At 41.8% G+C, this 21,945-nt stretch overlaps 1 pseudogene; it reads left to right on the forward strand.

The window, feature by feature from the left end:
- Nucleotides 1-1,899: 1,899 nt before the first annotated feature.
- Nucleotides 1,900-20,543, forward strand: LOC129504515 (ferritin heavy chain-like; annotated as a pseudogene).
- Nucleotides 20,544-21,945: the final 1,402 nt, after the last annotated feature.

Genomic DNA, 21,945 nt, shown 5'->3' on the forward strand with positions numbered 1-21,945 from the left:
TAATCTTAGATTAACATAGCACACATACTTCTCCCCACATTGGTTCCCAGTTAATTTTCATAGCCTAACTATAAATTACAATATCAAGTACCCGGACCCCTTTCCCCACTTTCTACAATCCATCCATCACAGATGAAGCTGGGCTTCAGTGGCATCTAATATCTTAAAGAGATTGTTGGGATAGGGATAGGGTACCCCTTAATTCTACTAAACTAGCTTGGGAAAGAAGTTCAGATGCCAGGGTCATACTTTCCAGTCTCTCCCAGTATCTCCCATGACTTATTGCGAGAGCTACTTTCCCATCCAGAAAGGAGAAGGAAGTCCCAATTTTCTGTATGGAAAACCTAAGGCATTGGGGATGTGCTGGGAGTCTGAGACAAGAGAACTAAGATATCCTAAATAAAGAGGCAGCAGGACAGGACTCCTGAGAGAAGTAGAAAATCCAATTTTCACTCTGACTGCTTTCAATTCAAAGTCATTGTGTCCCACATCTCTCCCAGGGCTTCCTAAGGTCCCAAACACCAGGGCAAATGTGGCATGAATCATCTGTATGATTACTAAATATTTCCATTATCCAGGATAGAGGAAAGAAGGACTTTATATAAATGAACGCCAAGGGAAAGTGCTGACACATCTAAGAAATGGCACCTTTATGACTTTCCAATGACTGATGAAGGTCTCCCTAAGTCTCACTTCTAAAAAGTGTATTATTGTAATCAGTCTCTTGGTTTAATGCTCAGTCAGTAAACAAAAAACAAAGTAAGAAAGATGACAAGCAGCTGGCTAGTACCATCTAGTGGTAACAGAGAAACAATAACTTTTTTTTTTTTTAAATGACCTTTTCAAAAAGAGGAGAGACTGAAACCTTCCCTGCTTTCTGAGCACAGTGATGGTTTATTATTAGGTGCTGAGCTTGCAACTTTTCTCCAGGGGAGATGAAGAGCAACACCTGGGGTGCTTGTCAGAGAGAACAGAGTGACAAAATTAAGATGCACTTCAAGATAAATTCATTTCAATGCTTTGGAAGAGAGGCACAGAGGTTTACATAAATAGCTCATTTTCTTTTTGGCTATCTCTTGTAGCCAGGAATCTCTGTGGAGGGGCTGGGGGTTTCCTGAAAACCAGCTGCTTTGTTTACAGCCTTGTCATCCCAAATCCAAATACCGGATTAAATTCTGGCCATGGCGATCGGTTTCAGGGCCTTTGTTGTTTGGAGCACTGGCTTCTTTGTCTCCCAGGCAGAATTTCAGAGCAGTAAATGCTCACAGCGTACGTCTTCAAGCATTTTTAGTTGATGCAGCTGCATTCCACTCAGCAAAACATCATAGTTACTACAGTTTATTTGATACCTACTGTGTGCCAGATACCACAGTAAGCACATTGGCTGAATTGGCTAATTTAATCATTAAAAGTAGTTTGAGGCAGGTATTCTTGATCTCATTTACATATAAGGAATAAAGCTTAAAAAAAAAAATCTTATGACTTGTCCAAAGTGGCAGAGTTCACAGAGAGAGGTGGCACTTGCAGCCTAGTCATATTCCCCCTGGCCACTGTAGAACAGCTTAAGGCATGGTCCCTATCTTTAGGAAGTTTATCATATTTTTAAGAAGGCAAGACAAGCACAAAAATGGAAATATACCATGAGGGCCTCTGCAAAGTGGGTATGTTTCCGGAGATAGCTGACTGATGGACAAGGCCAGACAGGCTCAGACATTGATTCCCTCTACACCATGAAAATGTCCTTATCTGTTAGCCAAGAGGCTCAGAAATATTCTCATCATCCATCCCCTTTCTATTCAGTGGCCCTCATTTAAATGCAGCCTGATTTGTTGATAACCAATGAGTTGGCACCAGTGTGGAATAAGGAAATGTAGCATTTAGGAAGATGAATCTGGTGCCATGGGCAAGATAGATTTAGACAAAGAATCTGGGGTCTGGGAGATCAGTAAGCAGGAAGTTGTAATCATTAGAGTATCAGGAGATGGGTCTGGACTGAAGCGATAGATGTGGGATGGAGAGGAAGACATTGTAAAAGAACCATAGAGAGTAATTCGGACTGCGTTGTTTATGAGGGATGAAGAAGAACAATGACCAGTGACGTGAGTAAGGTTTGTGTGTGCACGCGCCCGCGCGTGTGTGTATGTGTGTGTTGGAGAGGAAGTCTATGTAAAGAATGTTGCTCATAATCCCAAAGTTAGTTATAGGAATGGGAAAGCAGCTTATCCTTTTTTTTTTTTTAATTTTTATTTATTTACGATAGTCACAGAGAGAGAGAGAGAGAGAGAGAGAGAGAGAGAGAGAGAGGCAGAGACACAGGCAGAGGGAGAAGCAGGCTCCATGCCGGGAGCCCGACGTGGGATTCGATCCCGGGTCTCCAGGATCGCGCCCTGGGCCAAAGGCAGGCGCTAAACCGCTGCGCCACCCAGGGATCCCTATCCTTTCTAATCAACCCGTATGAGTTGATCAAATCAACGTCCCTAAACAAGAGGCATTTAAATAAAATAAAAACAAAAAGTGGCTTCTTTTAACTCCATAATTAACTCATTTTCTCATAATGATGTTTTTAGATAATTGGTTTAAAAAAGTATGTTGAATATTTTTTCTCCAGAATGTATAAATACCCTATGCTTGTCCACTTAGGGATTTTTTTCTCCATTTTCTTTGTCTCATTTTGATGTTCTGACCTTAAAATACCTTTTAGCACTTTTTAAAAGCATTATATGAATCTAATACTTCCATGCTAAATATAGTCCTAAATATGTGGGGGGAAAGTTTTATGTTTATATGTAATGCAAAGGGTCTATATCTTTGCTTTCATTTAAATGTGGTAGACAGAAAAAAATTGGCTCCCACAGTCTGTTTGCCCAACTGTTTCCCTCTGTTTCCAAGATAGGATGGACTTAATTCAGAATATTTTTCCTGTGCGCAGAAGTGTTTGACAGTGGCGTGGTGGAAGGGCAGAGCTATAGCTGAAGAGGAAGGAGATATGCCAACTATAACGTTCTATTTGTGAGTTGGGTTGAATCTTTGTATAGTGCATGGATGCACACACACAGACATGTACATACAAACACAAGATACACACATGCAAACATACACATTCACAAACACGCAAAGGTACACATATACCCACAACATACAGGTATTAACACACAGAGCAGTGCTCACTCAGGGGTTTTAAAGCAGCAGAAGGAAACATTTAATTCTCACTGGATAAACGTGGTCAGAAAAACAAGTATGTAATTATTATTAGCTCAACATTCAAAATCTTGCTGTGGGGCACAAAATTTCATAATAAAAAGGACGGGAACTATTTTATGACCAGTTCTTTCTGATCACAACAAAGCAATTCATTTCCCCAGACCTATATGCTCTAAGTCAAAATGAATTAAGTGTAACTTTTATTTTCTCTTTCCCAAGATGAGATGATGCAAGGATATCCTTTACACAAAGAATAAAATGAATTCATTATTGGGCACATAGGGTTTGAGGTGGTAGTGGGACATCCTAGGGTTTGAAATGGTATTCAAGGAGCTGATTGGAGTGGAATGTGGATAAAAATTAGGGCTGGGAATATAAACATGAAAGTGAGCAACATAGAAGAACATTTTTATTAGGCATTAGAAGAATTACTCGGAGGTATTTCAGAAAAACATCACCTCAGGGAATGTCAGATAACATCATTAAGTAAATATCACTCAAACACTGTCAGCTTTTAATGAAGACCCCTGAATGTACTTTTATTAGATTTTTAAGTGATAGATTCAAGGGGCTCTAAGTTTGTTGATCTCAGTTTGGTTTTTAGTTACATGGAAATTGATTTTCCCTCATTCATGAGCCATTCCCTTAGAGAAAGAGTATGTTGATGTGAACCCAAACTACCAAATCACAGTTCATTTGGGGCTTTGTGGTAGGCTCAGCAAGTGATATCAATTACTCTGTAATTGAATTATGAATACAAGTGAAGTATGTGCAAGCAAGGAGAGAGGGGAAGATTGAGGCAGGAGAAAGAAATTTGTTATCATTTTATGGCGGATTTTGTCATGCTAGCAACATATGACCTACTTTGGAATTGTTAATAATTAATTGCTACCTTTTGAACTCAGGTCCTAGAGGCAGAGTTTTGCATAAATAGTTACCACTTACGTTTGACTACATGGTGAGTTTTTCTTTTTCCTTAAACCATTATCACTTAGGGAAGAGGGAGTTTCATATTACAAGGTACTCTCTCAATTACTTTATTTTGAATAATAAAGACATATTTGGGAAAGACTTTTATACTTGGGAACACCTTAAGGAATGCTAATTTTGAAAATTTCTGAGAACTGATTTTTTAAAAAGGCAAAATTTTGACACAGCTTTGGTTATACTCTTGTTTGTATGAGCAAGTATTTTCAAGTTTGACTATAAGGACGACTTAAAGTTTTAAAGGTCATTTTGAGAGCAATCCAGTGAATATTTGCAAATAATTGCCTATAAGACAAATGAAAAAATACATATTCCTGAGAGAATATATGATAGGTACTTGTGACTTGGGATGAGATTTTCATTGATGGCATCCACACAAATTAAAAATAACTGTCTCTCAGTCAACTTAGATTGTAAAACATATGATGGGCTCTGGAAAACTGTTAAAATCTGAAAAGTGAGTCAAATGAGGGTGAGAACAATACAGATAGGTGCATGGGATACATTTGAACAAAGTCATTTCAAGTAGTGCAAAACCAGACAAATGCAATATTGCTAACTATAAATATATGCTTCTAAATATGTGTGTAGAGAAAATGAATAAATCAAATGTTAGATATTTGCCTACTTGTATTGATAATGTTTCTATTTCAGTTGGCCAAAATCCTTTTGGGGGGAGGGGTAGAGAGGGAATATGGAGAAAAGCTTGCTTTTTTGGTATTTTTCCAGGCCAAGAAATGGGATGGCTACCTATCTCTGAGTAATCTTTCCAACTGACCAGTTACCCCGTGTGTACTTGGAAGCCTGGCATTGTAGAAGGATATAATGCAGTGAGAGATTTGCCTTGCACATAGGCTCTAGCTTTTCTCACTAGTGATTTGTTGTGATTCTGGTTTTAGAAATTTGTCTGTAAGCCTAAGTCTTTCTAGATGGTATGAACATACAGTATTTCTCACCCTGACAAGCAGGCATGTAGGCCAGTAACTAGGGAAAATGGGGTATCTCAGATTTTATCTTAACAACTTATGTAACTTTTAAATTACACTGCACAAATAGATTTATTATTTTAAAAGACTGTGTCATGTTTAACCCTATATGTTCTTCTATATCATGGTATGGGGTCATGTACCCCCATGGTGACCACTTTGAGTTGAAAAGTATGACACAGGCCTAGTCTGTGGAGTTAAGAAGGTATTGAGACCTTGCTGCCTACAACAGTTTGACCTTGAGTTATCATCTAAACCCTCTGAGATTTGGTTTTCTTATTCACCCAGTGGAGACTTGAATGAATATTTTGTAGAGTGGCAGTGAAGATAAATGGAATGCCAGAGGTTAAGAAGCATAATAAATGTTGGTGCTTCCACCACACTAAGGTACCCTCAGATACAGAGCTGCTTGGAGAGACTTATCCAGGGATTTAGGCTTGCACCTTCTCAGTCTTGGAGTAGCTTAGATTTTAAGTCCGCATTGGTTCTTGCAGAGATTTAGCACCAAGATTATCCATCACACACCTGGATTGGGCCCAGTATGATCTAGACCTCATTTCTTGGATTGGATCTCTGGAACTTGGGGGAAAGCAACATAGATGACTTACTGTCTGTAAAGAATGAGACAGTGACTGCCAGGAGCAATCTTATGCTTGTCCTTCTTGAGTTTTCCCTCTCCCCATTCTGTCTCCAAGTTTCCTCAGTCCTTTTTTGGATCCTTTCCTCCATTGAAATTCTTCTTGAAGATAGCACAGGCTAGTTAATTATCCAATCCAATTGTTTCTTCTTTTTTTATTTTTTAATAAATTAATTTTTATTGGTGTTCAATTTACCAACATACAGAATAACACCCAGTGCTCATCCTGTCAAGTGTTCCCCTCAGTGCCCGTCACCCATTCACCCCCACCCCCCGCCCTCCTCCCCTTCCACCACCCCTAGTTCGTTTCCCAGAGTTAGAAGTCTTTATGTTCTGTCTCCCTTTCTGATATTTCCCACACATTTCTTCTCCCTTCCCTTATATTCCCTTTCACTATTATTTATATTCCCCAAATGAATGAGAACATACACTGTTTGTCCTTCTCCGATTGACTTACTTCACTCAGCATAATACCCTCCAGTTCCATCCACGTTGAAGCAAATGGTGGGTATTTGTCGTTTCTAATGGCTGAGTAATATTCCATTGTATACATAAACCACATCTTCTTTATCCATTCATCTTTCGATGGACACCGAGGCTCCTTCCACATTTTGGCTATTGTGGACATGGCTGCTAGAAACATCGGGGTGCAGGTGTCCCGGCGTTTCATTGCATCTGAATCTTTGGGGTCAATCCCTAACAGTGCAATTGCTGGGTCATAGGGCAGGTCTATTTTTAACTCTTTGAGGAACCTCCACAGAGTTTTCCAGAGTGGCTGCACCAGGTCACATTCCCACCAACAGTGTAAGAGTGTTCCCTTTTCTCCGCATCCTCTCCAACATTTGTGGTTTCCTGCCTTGTTAATTTTCCCCATTCTCACTGGTGTGAGGTGGTATCTCATTGTGGTTTTGATTTGTATTTCCCTGATGGCAAGCGATGCAGAGCATTTTCTCATGTGCATGTTGGCCATGTCTATGTCTTCCTCTGTGAGATTTCTCTTCATGTCTTTTGCCCATTTCATGATTGGATTGTTTGTTTCTTTGATGTTGAGTTTAATAAGTTCTTTATAGATTTTGGAAACTAGCCCTTTATCTGATACATCATTTGCAAATATCTTCTCCCATTCTGTAGGTTGTCTTTTAGTTCTGTTGACTGTATCCTTTGCTGTGCAAAAGCTTCTTATCTTGATGAAGCCCCAATAGTTCATTTTTGCTTTTGTTTCTTTTGCCTTCCTGGATGTATCTTGCAAGAAGTTACTGTGGCCAAGTTCAAAAAGGGTGTTGCCTGTGTTCTCCTCTAGGATTTTGATGGAATCTTGTCTCACATTTAGATCTTTCATCCATTTTGAGTTTATATTTGTGTATGGTGCAAGAGAGTGGTCTAGTTTCATTCTTCTGCATGTGGATGTCCAATTTTCCCAGCACCATTTATTGAAGAGACTGTCTTTCTTCCGATGGATAGTCTTTCCTCCTTTATCGAATATTAGTTGACCATAAAGTTCAGGGTCCACTTCTGGGTTCTCTATTCTGTTCCATTGATCTATGTGTCTGTTTTTGTGCCAGTACCACACTGTCTTGATGACCATAGCTTTGTAGTACAACCTGATATCTGGCATTGTGATGCCCCCAGATATGGTTTTCTTTTTTAAAATTCCCCTGGCTATTTGGGGTCTTTTCTGATTCCACACAAATCTTAAAATAATTTGTTCAAGCTCTCTGAAGAAAGTCCATGGTATTTTGATAGGGATTGCATTAAACGTGTAAATTGCCCTGGGTAACATTGACATTTTCACAATATTAATTCTGCCAATCCATGAGCATGGAATATTTTTCCATCTCTTTGTGTCTTCCTCAATTTCTTTCAGAAGTGTTCTATAGTTTTTAGGGTATAGATCCTTTACCTCTTAGGTTAGGTTTATTCCTAGGTATCTTATGCTTTTGGGTGCAATTGTAAATGGGATTGACTCCTTAATTTCTCCTTCTTCAGTCTCATTGTTAGTGTATAGAAATGCCATTGATTTCTGGGCATTGATTTTGTATCCTGCCATGCTACCAAATTGCTGTACGAGTTCTAGCAATCTTGGGGTGGAGGCTTTTGGGTTTTCTACGTAGAGTATCATGTCATCGGCGAAGAGGGAGAGTTTGACTTCTTCTTTGCCAATTTGAATGCCTTTAATATCTTTTTGTTGTCTGATTGCTGAGGCTAGGACTTCCAATACTATGTTGAATAGCAGTGGTGAGAGTGGACATCCCTGTCTTGTTCCTGATCTTAGGGGAAAGGCTCCCAGTGCTTCCCCATTGAGAATGATATTTGCTGTGGGCTTTTCGTAGATGGCTTTTAAGATGTCGAGGAAAGTTCCCTCTATCCCTACACTCTGAAGAGTTTTGATCAGGAATGGATGCTGTATTTTGTCAAATGCTTTCTCTGCATCTAATGAGAGGATCATATGGTTCTTGGTTTTTCTCTTGCTGATATGATGAATCACATTGATTGTTTTACGAGTGTTGAACCAGCCTTGTGTCCCGGGGATAAATCCTACTTGGTCATGGTGAATAATTTTCTTAATGTGTTGTTGGATCCTATTGGCTAGTATCTTGTTGAGAATTTTTGCATCCATGTTCATCAGGGATATTGGTCTGTAATTCTCCTTTTTGGTGGGGTCTTTGTCTGGTTTTGGAATTAAGGTGATGCTGGCCTCATAGAATGAATTTGGAAGTACTCCATCTCTTTCTATCTTTCCAAACAGCTTTAGTAGAATAGGTATAGTTTCTTTAAACGTTTGATAGAATTCCCCTGGGAAGCCATCTGGCCCTGGACTCTTGTGTCTTGGGAGGTTTTTGATGACTGCTTCAATTTCCTCCCTGGTTATTGGCCTGTTCAGGTTTTCTATTTCTTCCTGCTCCAGTTTTGGTAGTTTGTGGCTTTCCAGGAATGCGTCCATTTCTTTTAGATTGCCTAATTTATTGGCGTAGAGCTGTTCATAATATGTTTTTAAAATCGTTTGTATTTCCTTGGTGTTGGTAGTGATCTCTCCTTTCTCATTCATGATTTTATTAATTTGAGTCTTCTCTCTCTTCTTTTTAATAAGGTTGGCTAATGGTTTATCTATCTTATTAATTCTTTCAAAGAACCAACTCCTGGTTCTATTGATCTGTTCCACAGTTCTTCTGGTTTCAATTTTGTTGAGTTCTGCTCGAATTTTAATTAACTCTCTTCTTCTGCTGGGCGTCGGGTCGATTTGCTGCTTCTTCTCTAGCTCCTTTATGTGTAAGGTTAGCTTTTGTATTTGAGTTCTTTCCAGTTTTTGAATGGATGCTTGTATTGCGATGTATTTCCCCCTCAGGACTGCTTTTGCTGCATCCCAAAGATTTTGAATGGTTGTATCTTCATTCTCATTAGTTTCCATGAATCTTTTTAATTCTTCCTTAATTTCCTGGTTGACCCTTTTATCTTTTAGCAGGATGGTCCTTAACCTCCACGTGTTTGATGTCCTTCCAAACTTCTTCTTGTGATTGAGTTCTAATTTCAAGGCGTTATGGTCTGAGAATATGCAGGGGATGATCCCAATCTTTTGGTATCGGTTCAGACCCGATTTGTGACCCAGTATGTGGTCTATTCTGGAGAAAGTTCCATGTGCACTTGAGAAGAATGTGTATTCAGTTGAGTTTGGATGTAAAGTTCTGTAGATATCTGTGAAATCCATCTGGTCCAGTGTATCATTTAAAGCTCTCATTTCTTTGGAGATGTTGTGCTTAGAAGACCTATCGAGGGTAGAAAGAGCTAGATTGAAGTCACCAAGTATAAGTGTATTATTATCTAAGTATTTCTTCACTTTGGTTAATAATTCATTTAAGTATTTGGCAGCTCCCACATTTGGGGCATATATATTGAGGATTGTTAAGTCCTCTTGCTGGATAGATCCTTTAAGTGTGATATAGTGTCCCTCTTCGTCTCTCACTACAGTTTTCGGGGTAAATTTTAGTTTATCTGATATAAGGATGGCTACCCCTGCTTTCTTTTGAGAACCATTTGAATGGTAAATGGTTCTCCAACCTTTTATTTTCAGGTTGTAGGTGTCCTTCTGTCTAAAATGAGTCTCTTGTAGACAGCAAATAGATGGGTCCTGCTTTTTTATCCAGTCTGAAACCCTGTGCCTTTTGATGGGGTCATTAAGCCCGTTCACGTTCAGAGTTACTATTGACAGATATGAGTTTAGTGTCATCATGATATCTATTTAGTCCTTGTTTTTGTGGATTGTTCCACTGAACTTCTTCTTAAAGGGGAATTTTAAGAGTCCCCCTTAAAATTTCTTGCAGAGCTGGTTTGGAGGTCACATATTCTTTCAGTTCCTGCCTGTCTTGGAAGCTCTTTATCTCTCCTTCCATTTTGAATGAGAGCCTTGCTGGATAAAGTATTCTTGGTTGCATGTTCTTCTCATTTAGGACCCTGAATATATCCTGCCAGCCCTTTCTGGCCTGCCACGTCTTTGTGGAGAAGTCTGCTGTTACCCTAATATTCCTCCCCATGAAAGTCAGGGACTTCTTGTCTCTTGCTGCTTTAAGGATCTTCTCTTTATCTTTGGAATTTGCAAGCTTCACTATTAAATGTCGAGGTGTTGAACGGTTTTTATTGATTTTAGGGGGGGATCTCTCTATTTCCTGGATCTGAATGCCTGTTTCCCTTCCCAGACTGGGAAAGTTTTCAGCTAGGATTTGTTCAAATACATATTCTGGCCCTCTATCCCTTTCGGCGCCTTCGGGAACCCCAATTAAGCGTAGGTTTTTCTTCCTTAGGCTGTCATTTATTTCCCTTAATCTGTCTTCATGGTCTTTTGTCTGTCTCTTTTTTCCTCATTTTCCCTCTTTGCCATCAACTTGTCTTCTATGTCACTCACTCTTTCTTCCACCTCGTTAACCCTCGTCGTTAGGACTTCTAGTTTGGATTGCATCTCATTCAATTGATTTTTAATTTCTGCCTGATTGGATCTAAATTCTGCAGTCATGAAGTCTCATGAGTCCTTAATGCTTTTTTCTAGAGCCACCAGTAGCTGTATAATAGTGCTTTCTGACATTGAATTGTAATCCAGATTTTGTAACTCTGTGGGAGAGAGGGCTGTTTCTGATTCTTTCTTTTGAGGTGAGGTTTTCCTTCTAGTCATTTTGCTCAGTGCTGAGTGGCCAAAAACAAGTTGTATTGGGAAAAGGAGAGAAAGAGAGAGAAGGAAAGAAAAGAGAAAAAGAAAAAAGAAAAAGAAGAAAAAAAAGGAAAAAAGAGAAGAAAAAGAGGAAGAAAAAGAAAGAAAGGTGAAAAAAAGGGGGTGGGGGAAGCAATCGTAAATCAAAAAGAAAAGAAAAAAGAAAAAAAAAAACACGGGGGAGTATCTTCTGAATCTGTAGACTTTAAGTCCCTTGACTTCCCCTGGAACGGGTCCGTCTAGCAGGTCTTCTGGGGGAGGGGCCTGCTGTGCTGATTTTCAGGTGTTGGCACTTGGGGGAGCTGCTCTGCCTCTGCCTGCTGCAGGGCTCAGCGGGGGTTGTTTACCCCGTGGGGCCCCAGGAGGAACAGCCGCAGTTGCTACGGCAGCTCTGGAAGCCTGGAGTCAGCCCCCGCAGGAGCTCGGGGCTCTCGGTTCTCCGTCTGCAGGGCCTGGAGGCTCCGGGGCGGGGCCGATGATCTGCTCAGCTCCGGGCAGGAGCGTCCTCGCTGTCCTGGGCCCTCCCGGCCTCTGCCTGTCCCGGGGGAGGCCGGATCCTGGGCTGTGTCCCGGCGCCCTGTGCTCCGGGGCCTGCGCTGTTGGATTCGCGATCCCGCCCCGCAGCCCCCTCCGCGGAGCCGCCGCCCGAGCCCCTCCGAGCTGCTCCGGCCCCGCCGTGCGCGCTGCAGCCCTTAGGGAGCTCGGAGCACTCTCCCGGGGCGCAGGTGTCTGTTAGTGTCCCCGGGAGCCCGAGGGCATCCCCGCCCTCCTGGGTCCTGCTCCAACTCCCTGTGAGCCCCTTTCCGCCCGGGAAGGTTGGTGCAGCTCCTGCTTCTCCGGGACGGGGCTCTCCTGTCCTGGGGACACTCGCCCCGGCCTCAGCCCGGCTCCTCGCGGGCCCCTCCCCCTCGGAGGCCTTTTGTTCCTTTATTTCTTTTTCCCCGTCTTCCTACCTTGATAGAAGCGTGAACTCTTCTCACTGTAGCGTTCCAGCTGGTCTCTCTTTAAATCTCAGGCCGAATTCGTAGATTTTCAGGATGATTTGAAGGTTATCTAGGTAATTTGGTGGGGACAGGTGGTTTGGGGACCCTACTCTTCCGCCATCGTGCCCCTCCTCCTGCCTAATTGTTTCTTCTTAATGCTCTTCCTATCTCATCTTTTTGTCAGGCTTGATGCAGACTTTTTCATCTTTGATAGGTTTCCCCCTTGATTATTTTTTTTAAGACTTTATTTTTTTATTCATGAGAGACACAGAGAGAGAGGCAGAGGAAGAAGCAGTCTCCCTTATGGGGAGCCCGATGCGGGACTCAATCTCGGAACCCCAGGATCACAACCTGAGCCAAAGGCAGATGATCAACCACTGAGCCACCCAGGTGTCCCTCCTCCTTGATTTCCGCAGAACTTCTCTGATAGGTTGTGGTCTGCCTCTCTCCTAGCTTTTCAATGGCTTCCTCCACTCAGCTTTTGAATACCTTTGTTTTGTCCTCAACCTTTTACGTTCTTCCTCTCTACACTCTCCATTGTGTATTTATGAGGGGTTGTCAATATCTATACATTTGACTATGATTTTTTTAATTTTTTTTAATTTATTTATGATAGTCACAGAGAGAGAGAGAGAGAGAGAGAGAGAGGAGAGAGAGAGAGGCAGAGACACAGGCAGAGGGAGAAGCAGGCTCCATGCACCGGGAGCCTGACGTGGGATTTGATCCCGGGTCTCCAGGATCGCGCCCTGGGCCAAAGGCAGGCGCTAAACTGCTGCGCCACCCAGGGATCCCTTGACTATGATTCTTTAGTTTCTTTTCTCCAATCCATGCTCTATACAGCATAGTGATTTTATTTTAAAAGTAGTTTACTGGTGCTTATGGAGTAATATGTGTATCAGAGAATGATTGGGTATATGGCTTGAGAAGTAGGCAGGGATGAAATCATGAGGATCCTTGTATCTTTGTTAATAGATCAATCTCAATAGAATTGTTAGGCTGGGTTGTAAAAACAACCCTGCAATCTCACTGACTTATAGCAAGAACTTGTTCATACCAAACATCTCCTACAGATAAGCTGTGAGCTCTGCTTCACATCATCCTCACTCTGGGACCCAGGCTGCTGAAGTGGCCTTCATTTGGAGCACTGTTGTCAAAGCCGACAGAAAGAAAGAGGACAGAATTGCATATTGGCTCTTAAAACTTATGCCGAGAAATCACTTGTAGCGCTTCTGATGAAATTTCATTGACTAAAGCAGGTCAAATGTCACATTCAATTTCAAGAGGGCAAAACGCTGTTCTCCTACCATGTGCCTGAAGGAGAGCTGGAAATATCTGGTGGACAGCCTTGATGACTTTCTATCATACATCACACAGTGAGTTTAATTTCCTTCTGACATGCAAAGTATTTCCCCCTCCCTAAGGGATTATAGTCCAAAAATTCAACCAACTAATTGCATCCCACTCCACGTCTAGGGTCTCTGGGTGAGGCCTTGGTCACTTTGGTGACCATATCTCTTCTTAATGCACAATCCTATAAACTAATTAGGTAAGTTGTGGCTCTCCCACATGCCCAATACATAATAGTATAACATAGTCAAGATAGCCACAATAGCATTACTATGGAGGAAGAATAAAGATATACATTCATCCCGGTAGAATTCTATCTGGACTAAGAATTGAATTGATATGAGACAGGTTAAAAGATGAAAATCAAATTTCGTTTCACATGATAGGAAATCCACACACACACATATGAAATTCCAAAGCCCGGCAAAATGAAGTACATATATCATTCTGATGAAGGACAAGGGCGTGTGAGTCTGTGACCTAAAGAGAAGACATACTATTTGTAGGAAGATAAAAAAGAGTAAATGTTTGGTAAACAATGTTTGCTGGGCTACACAGGCATAATAATGGAACATAGAGAGGAATGTAAACAAAGAATTAACAAACAGAATTTGCTAAATTCTTTGTTTACCACTCCTAGTTTTTATCATAATGTAGTTATCTATGGTGATCACTCTCTTCCTGGAGCAGGTCCTCTATCTAAATTCTTTTTAGGCAGGTGAGGGGAAGGTAAAGAACTTTTCCCGAATCTGCTGTGGTTTGGGCACTTTTAACTCAAAATAATGTCCATGCCAAAGTGGCCCATTTTGGAGCAATCTGCCCTTAGTCCCTTGCAAATTGGTCATTACTTTTTTCAGCTCATTTCCCTCTCGGAGTACCATGTCAAGCATAGTCAATTGCAGCCAACACACACTATGGACTCTGTGTCTCAGTCTCTTCCCATATAACTACAACTTCATTATGTTCATGATCTGCCTAAAAAGTTGGTCTAGCTAGAGTTTTCTAACTGCTTTTAGCATGGGTTACCATCTTTGTAATCTTCAGGATCAGTTTACTCACCACTACCATCCAAACCTTTCCATTAATGTCACATCTTTTAATTTTCTTTGTTATGGAATCGCCCACTTCTGGTAACAATATATATATCTGTCAAAATAGATAAGGTTACACTGGCCAAACACTTTGGCTTAACACGACAAAAGATTATTACATCACCCAAAGTTGAAAACAAACCTGGATGAGACTCCAGGACAGTAGTTCTCCAGCCAATGGCTCTGTGGTCCAAATGGTTTCATCTTCTTATTTAGGCTTTTGCAGTCAACGAGGCAATAGAAGAGTGGGGGAGAGAGCCGAGTGTTAGAAATATATACTTCCATACAGGAGTAACATACTTCTAAACATTACTCATATTTAGTTGGCTAAATCAAGTCAGATGGTTATGCTTAATTTTAAAGAGTTGGAAAGGGGTCACCTTCTCATATGCCCAGAAGTGGAGAGCTGTATATTGGTGAATAGTGGTAATGCCTACCACAATCTGCTTTGAATTACATTTGTGCATGTGTGTAATGTTAGTGTGCGTGCATGTAAATTTATTTCTCCATAGGGTGAATGAATGCTTTAAAGGCAAAAACTGTCCACGTCTGTATCCTCAACTTTAAAATATGACTGGCATACGTAAAGATTCAATAGATATATTTCATACAGAAGTGCTAACAGTCCCCCAAATGTTATTATTTTAAACTTTTTTTTGAATCTCTTAACTCTCCCTAACCGTTAGCAGATTAACTACTACTCCTTTTGAATTTAGTTTGGGCATCATCTCCTGTAGACAAAATAATAATTATAATAATTCATATTCACTGAGCACTTGCTATGTACTAAGCAGTTATAATGTATTATTTAAGATAATCTATACAATAACTCCACAACATAGATCTTATTATAACCATTTTACAAATGGGAAAAGTAAAGCCCTCATTTAAGCAACTGGCCCAACGTCAAAAAGTTTGTAGGCAATTGGACTGGGATTCAAATTCAGATCAGTCAAGAACCAAAGCCCAGAGTGGTCACCACAATGCGAACTCCTCATGATGTGATTTAGGTGTCTGTGAATTCCTCGTGGTTATGGAACTAAGGATCTAATTTTTGCTGTCAACAGAGGGCCATGCTCAGGTTCTGAAGTCCTCCATAATTCCTGCCCCCATGGCCCCTTTGTATGATCCCTTACAACATGGCAGCTGATCTCTCCAGAGGCAGCAAGAGAATTCTGGCTCTGGTCTATTGAGAACAAGTCCTACATAAGGTTAAAAAGTTATGGAGTGACCATGGCAAAACCTGTGCCATTTTCTGGTGGCTAGAAGTGAGTTATAGATTTTCCCCAGTTCAAAGGGGGGGGGTGGATTATACAAGAATATGATTCATTGGGGGGTATCTTCAAATTCTGCTTATCATAGGTCCTTTTTCTCTTTCAATAATCTATTTATTTCTCTGTCGATACACAAGACAGAAAAATTCTCCTATTCTCTGTTACTTAAACCCACTCTCCCTTGGCTCAAAAAAATATATTTTTTTTCTTTTTTAGGTCTTAGGAGTGATTTGAACACTTTCCAGGTTGCATTGGTACACTAAAACTATCCATGTCCCCTTAACAAGGGGACATAACCACTGCTAATAATATGATGTAAATTCATAATGCCACCATATATATGATATATAACTATGTAATTTTAAACAAAAATTGATTTAGCTGCAGTCCTGTTTTACAATTTACTTCTTTATTTAATAATACATCATGAACATTGCAACGCCATTAAGTATTCTTTTACAGCTTAATTTATAATTGCTGTGCAGCATTTTGTCATACAGATACCTTATGATTTATTTAACTGGTTTATTGTTGTAAGACATTTAGATTATTTCCAACATTTTGCTCTTATGAAAATTCTTTAATAAACTTTCATTTAGTTATCTTCACCTATAATTATTTTTGGTTACATAAATTCCTAGAAGTAAATTTTTGTGCACCAAAAAATATGTACATTTTAAAACTTTTATTTGAATTACCAAATTTCACCATAGAAATTAACAGTTAAACCAGCAGTGTATAAGGGGGTCCAACATGGAGATTTGTATGTGTATGTGTCTGTATTTTTTCTATTACTTTTCTAGCGTATTGCTCCTTTCTAAGTTACAAGACTAATACATATTGTTTTAAACAGGTAGGAAAATTCAGAAATCTTTAAAACAGAATTAATTTACTCTTTACTTTCCTAATTCCACTCACTGGAGGTAGCCAATGTTAACAGTTTACTGTGATCCTTCTAAACCATCTTCAGTGAATATATCTGGGTCTTTTGTGATTGAACAGTTGAAAAATGCTATCTTGGCACTTTAATTTGTTTTTTCGGACTTAAAACATTTCTTTACTGACCTTGCAATTTTCTTCTCTTGGTCACTGGTTCATTTCTTTTTGTTGGTCATTAACTATTATGTTGTTAAACATTCATCACTTTTAGATAATCCAGTTTCAGTATTGTTTGTAACCTTTACGTTTGAGTTTACTTCCCTTGGCTGCACAAAATATCTTTTTTGTTTATGTTTGAGGAATGAAAGCTATTTTAATACAGATCAATGACCATTCCAAAAATATCTTTTGATCACAGAATATTTCAGTTCCCAAGTGATGGCCCATTTATTTCAAATACAACTGCATATTGCTTAATTCCAACACACTGCAAGTATTTAAGATGTACCCAATATTATTGTAATAAGATTGTATCTATGTTAGAAAAATTCAAAAAATAAACTATATTCAAAAGACAATATCATTTTTGTATTTTTACATTAGTTCTTCTCTTGGATATTTCACACATCTGTTACACTCTTTCATTATAAATACACAATCTTTGACTAGTATTAAGCCTGAAAGAGTTTGTACACTTTGTAAAGTTGCCCAGACACAAAACTAGAAGTAAAATGTATACTGCGAGAGACTGATTTATTTCCCACTAGTGTAGCAACAGACCAAATATAAGAAATCATAGTGCTTTTTCAGATGGTAGATTTCCCTTCTGGTTCTTTGATTTTTAGAACTCCAAAGTGTCTATGCAAAGAGCTTCAGATTTAAAGAGATGAAAATTAACAGGCAGTGTTTAGCAGAGTTAGCTTTCAAAGCAATTTTTGTTGTGCTTTCTCCTTTTTCCTGGAAATGAGTTATAGACTCTAGCTTAAAATTTTCTAAATCTGTGTTGAAGACAAGGAAATTAAGGGGTAGTCTGTTCTTTATTAATCATGCTATCTCTTCCTCTGGCTGCATCAATCTGCACCAGGGGTTTCTCTCATTTTTTTGTGTGTGTATTGCATGCTAGATTCCCTCAACATATCTTCCTTTTTACAACTTTTGTGTTGTTGTTGTTGTCTTGTTTTGTTTTGAATACTAGGACTACTATTTACTGAGAAGAGTTATTGATTTCATATGTGAAAAAGATATGAGTGTTTACTGTCAAGGACTAGGAGACATTCAAATTCAGCGTGGAGAGAAATGGGATCACAGACCCCAGTGCTGGAAACAACCTAAGAAAGCTGGGAGAACAAATTGTATTCGGCTTCAGAAATTAAGAAATCTTATGAGCACAGTGAATGAGAAGACGACCAAAGTTTCTGAATAGGAGGAGGCAACCACAATTTCAAATAGATCTGTTAAAAGTAGCGAGAGGTACAAAGGTACTATGAGATTGTTTCTGGTACTTGTCTGTATGTCTGTAACATTTCATAATGAAAATGAAAGCATTTTTGAAATGTGTACAAGGAAAAGGGGAAAGAATATCGAAAGAATATTGATGAAATGTTTCCTCAACAGCAACCTTCAATTGTATTTCAGAGCACCTTCTGGGTAGTCTTTTTTATGTACTTATGTATCTATTTAGAGAATGTGTACATAGGCATGGGGGGGGGGGCAGAGGGAGAGAGAGAGAGAATCTCACGCTGACTTCCTACTAATCAGGGAGCCTGAGGCAGGGCTCAATCCCAGAACCCTGAGGTCACGATCTGAGCCGAAATCAAGAGTCAGAGGCTTAACAGCTTAAGCCACCCAGGCGGCCCCTTCCTGATAATCTCTTCTCCGTAATACTTGAGCTGGTGCTATGCTCTCACTTTTTCCCTCCTAGCAAGTCCATGCCACCTCCTCTCACAACCACGGCTCCACGGAAGTCACACTGGAGAACAATCTCAGTATAACTACAGCTGAGAAAATTAATTAGGACATGTGTAGAGCCGCATGGAAACTAGGTCAACCCTAAAGCAAACCATTACCCCAGAGAAAGGAGGAGGTAATAAGTGTAGTTAAAAAGTAGACTAAAACCGAACGTCAGGATCAAAACTTCTAGTTCCTCGGAACATACCTGCCACCCTCAGTCTACACATAAGGCGGCGCAGGAATCTCCATTCAGTTAACAGGCAGCCGCGTGCCCCTCGCTGGTCTGTAGGGCCTCCAGTCATCGGCCAGCGGGGGATGATCTCTTGGGACAACTGTGCCTTCAAACGTGTAAGAGGCGGTGTCCGCCGAGAGCCGCCGCGGTCTCCCGCTTCAACAGCGCCTGGACCGGGCTGGCGCTCATCTTCCCCACGCGGCCGCCGCTCACAGCCAGCTCCGCAGTCTCCTGGTCTCCTCGCAGCGCCGGCGGGCCCCAGGGCCTCCACCGCCGCCTCTCCTCGGCCGCCACGACAACCGCGTGCCGCCCCCCTCTGGGCCCCACCACTACCGCCAGGCCTCAGCGGCCGCCATGACAACTACGTGACCCCCCACCCCCGCGGGGGCCCCACCACTACCGCCAGGCCTCAGCGGCCGCCATGACAACTGCGTGACCCCCCAACCCCACGGGGGCCCCACCACAACCGCCAGGCCTCAGCGGCCGCCATGACAACTCCGTGACCCCCCACCCCCGCGGGGGCCCCACCACTACCGCCAGGCCTCAGCGGCCGCCATGACAACTGCGTGACCCCCCAACCCCACGGGGGCCCCACCACAACCGCCAGGCCTCAGCGGCCGCCATGACAACTCCGTGACCCCCCCAACCCCACGGGGGCCCCACCACTACCGCCAGGCCTCAGCGGCCGCCATGACAACTGCGTGACCCCCCACCCCCGCGGGGGCCCCACCACTACCGCCAGGCCTCAGCGGCCGCCATGACAACTGCGTGATCCCCCACCCCCGCGGGGGCCCCACCACTACCGCCAGGCCTCAGCGGCCGCCATGACAACTACGTGACCCCCCACCCCCGCGGGGGCCCCACCACTACCGCCAGGCCTCAGCGGCCGCCATGACAACTACGTGACCCCCCACCCCCGCGGGGGCCCCACCACTACCGCCAGGCCTCAGCGGCCGCCATGACAACTGCGTGACCCCCCAACCCCACGGGGGCCCCACCACAACCGCCAGGCCTCAGCGGCCGCCATGACAACTCCGTGACCCCACCAACCCCACGGGGGCCCCACCACTACCGCCAGGCCTCAGCGGCCGCCATGACAACTGCGTGACCCCCCACCCCCGCGGGGGCCCCACCACTACCGCCAGGCCTCAGCGGCCGCCATGACAACTACATGACCCCCCACCCCCGCGGGGGCCCCACCACTACCGCCAGGCCTCAGCGGCCGCCATGACAACTGCGTGACCCCCCCACCCCCACGGGGTCCTCACCACTACCGCCAGGCCTCAGCGGCCACCATCAACCACCAGATCAACCTGGAGCTCCGTGCCGTGTCCATGTCTTCTTACTTTGACCGTGATGTTGTGGCTTCCAAGAACTTTGCCAAGTATTTTCTTCCCCAGCCTCATGAGGAGAGGGAACATGCTAAGAAACTACGAAGCTGCAGAACCCACGAGGGGGTCGAATCTTCCCTCAGGATATTAAGAACCAGACGGTGATGATCGGCAGAACGGGCTGAATGCAATGCAGTGTGCGTTACGCTTGGAAAACAGCGTGAATCAGACACTACTGGAACTGCACAAACTGGCCACTGAAGAAAATGATCCCCACTTGTGTGACTTCATGGAGACTCATTACCTGAACGAGCAGGTGACATCCATCAGAGAATTGGGTGAGCACGTCACCAACCTGCGCAAGATGGGGGCTCCCGAACCTGGCGTGTCAGAGCATCTCTCTGACAGGCACACCTTGGGAAACGTCGATAGTGAGGCTGGCTTCCCATAGCCGTGGGGGGGACGTCCCTGGTCACCGAGGCAGCGCATGCGTGTTGGGGTTACCTTCACCTTTTCTCTAAGTTGTACCAAAACATCTGCTTTCATTTGTACCATTCCTTCAAATAAAGTAATTTGGTACAAAAAAAAAAAAAAAGAAGAAGTTATAATCGGATAAAATAGTCTAATTTCTTCATGGACTTAGTATTTACGTGTTTTTAAAAATATACTGCTTTATGTTTTTTGTGTCCTAAGAAAGTCTTAGCTTACCCACAGCTTATGAAGATTTTCTATTTCCTTATAGAATTTTCATGGCTTTGTTCAAAAAAAAAAAAAAAAAGAATTTTCATGGCTTTGACTCTATTGTCAAGTGTATACTAATTAAGTATAATTAATTTCTATATATGGTGTGCTATAAGACATGTGTGTGTATGTGTATATATATGTGTGTGTATATATATATGTATATATACACACACACACATATATATATATATATTTTTTTTTTTTTCTTCCCCCAATTGGATATCCAGTTGTTCCACCATCATTTGTTGAAAAGTCTGCTTTTTTCCCCATGGAACTACTTTGGTACCATTGTTTGGTACCATTTACACAATAATAACCACACCAGGCCTCCTTGTTTCATTGATTTACTGCTGTTGCAAGGCAACAAAAGCCAGATGGAAGGATTCTCTATACAAGGGGTCCTACACTTCATAGGCAAAGGATGGATAAACATGGATTTTCTCTGCCTATTTTGGGATAAAGTCAGCTATCTCTTCCTTTGATCCCAGAAGGAGTGAGAAAAAAAACCTTTTCTCCTTGGAGATGAGTGGAAAGAATCCTGGGTTCTCATTCTTACTTTTTTAAATGCAAATTAACCTGTTCAATGACCAGATAAGCCCCTTTGTCTCAAGCTTTTGTTATCTACAGAAGTCTTCAAAATCTTAGGCCTCATTTTCCCTTAAATGTAAACACACATAACCAGAGTTAGACCATTCTCTCTGGAGTGCTTGCATTACTGAATAGTTGTAAATTAACTTCCCAAAGCTGGTTTTAACTCAGGATCTCATCTTTTTAGCACCAATTTTGCAAAAGCATAGAAATATTATCTTTATAGCTCACAATGTGAAATAATTGGAACTCATATACTGGTGGTGGGAATATAAAATGATACAACTACTTTGGAAAAGATTTAGGCAGTTTTGGTTTCTGTTTTTAATAACGTTAAATATACAGTTACCATATGGCCTGGCAATCTCACTCCTGAATGATTGATTACCTAGAAGGAAGGAAAAATCAGCCATACAAGGACTTATACACAAATATTATAACACTTTATTTTTTTAGTATGTGTCCTGCAGAAGTAAGCACAATAACGCTTTGTTTATTATAGCCCTAAACCAGAAATGACT

Source organism: Nyctereutes procyonoides, unplaced genomic scaffold (genome assembly GCF_905146905.1).
Source record: "Nyctereutes procyonoides isolate TBG_1078 unplaced genomic scaffold, NYPRO_anot_genome, whole genome shotgun sequence".
NCBI classification, from domain to species: Eukaryota; Metazoa; Chordata; class Mammalia; order Carnivora; family Canidae; genus Nyctereutes; species Nyctereutes procyonoides.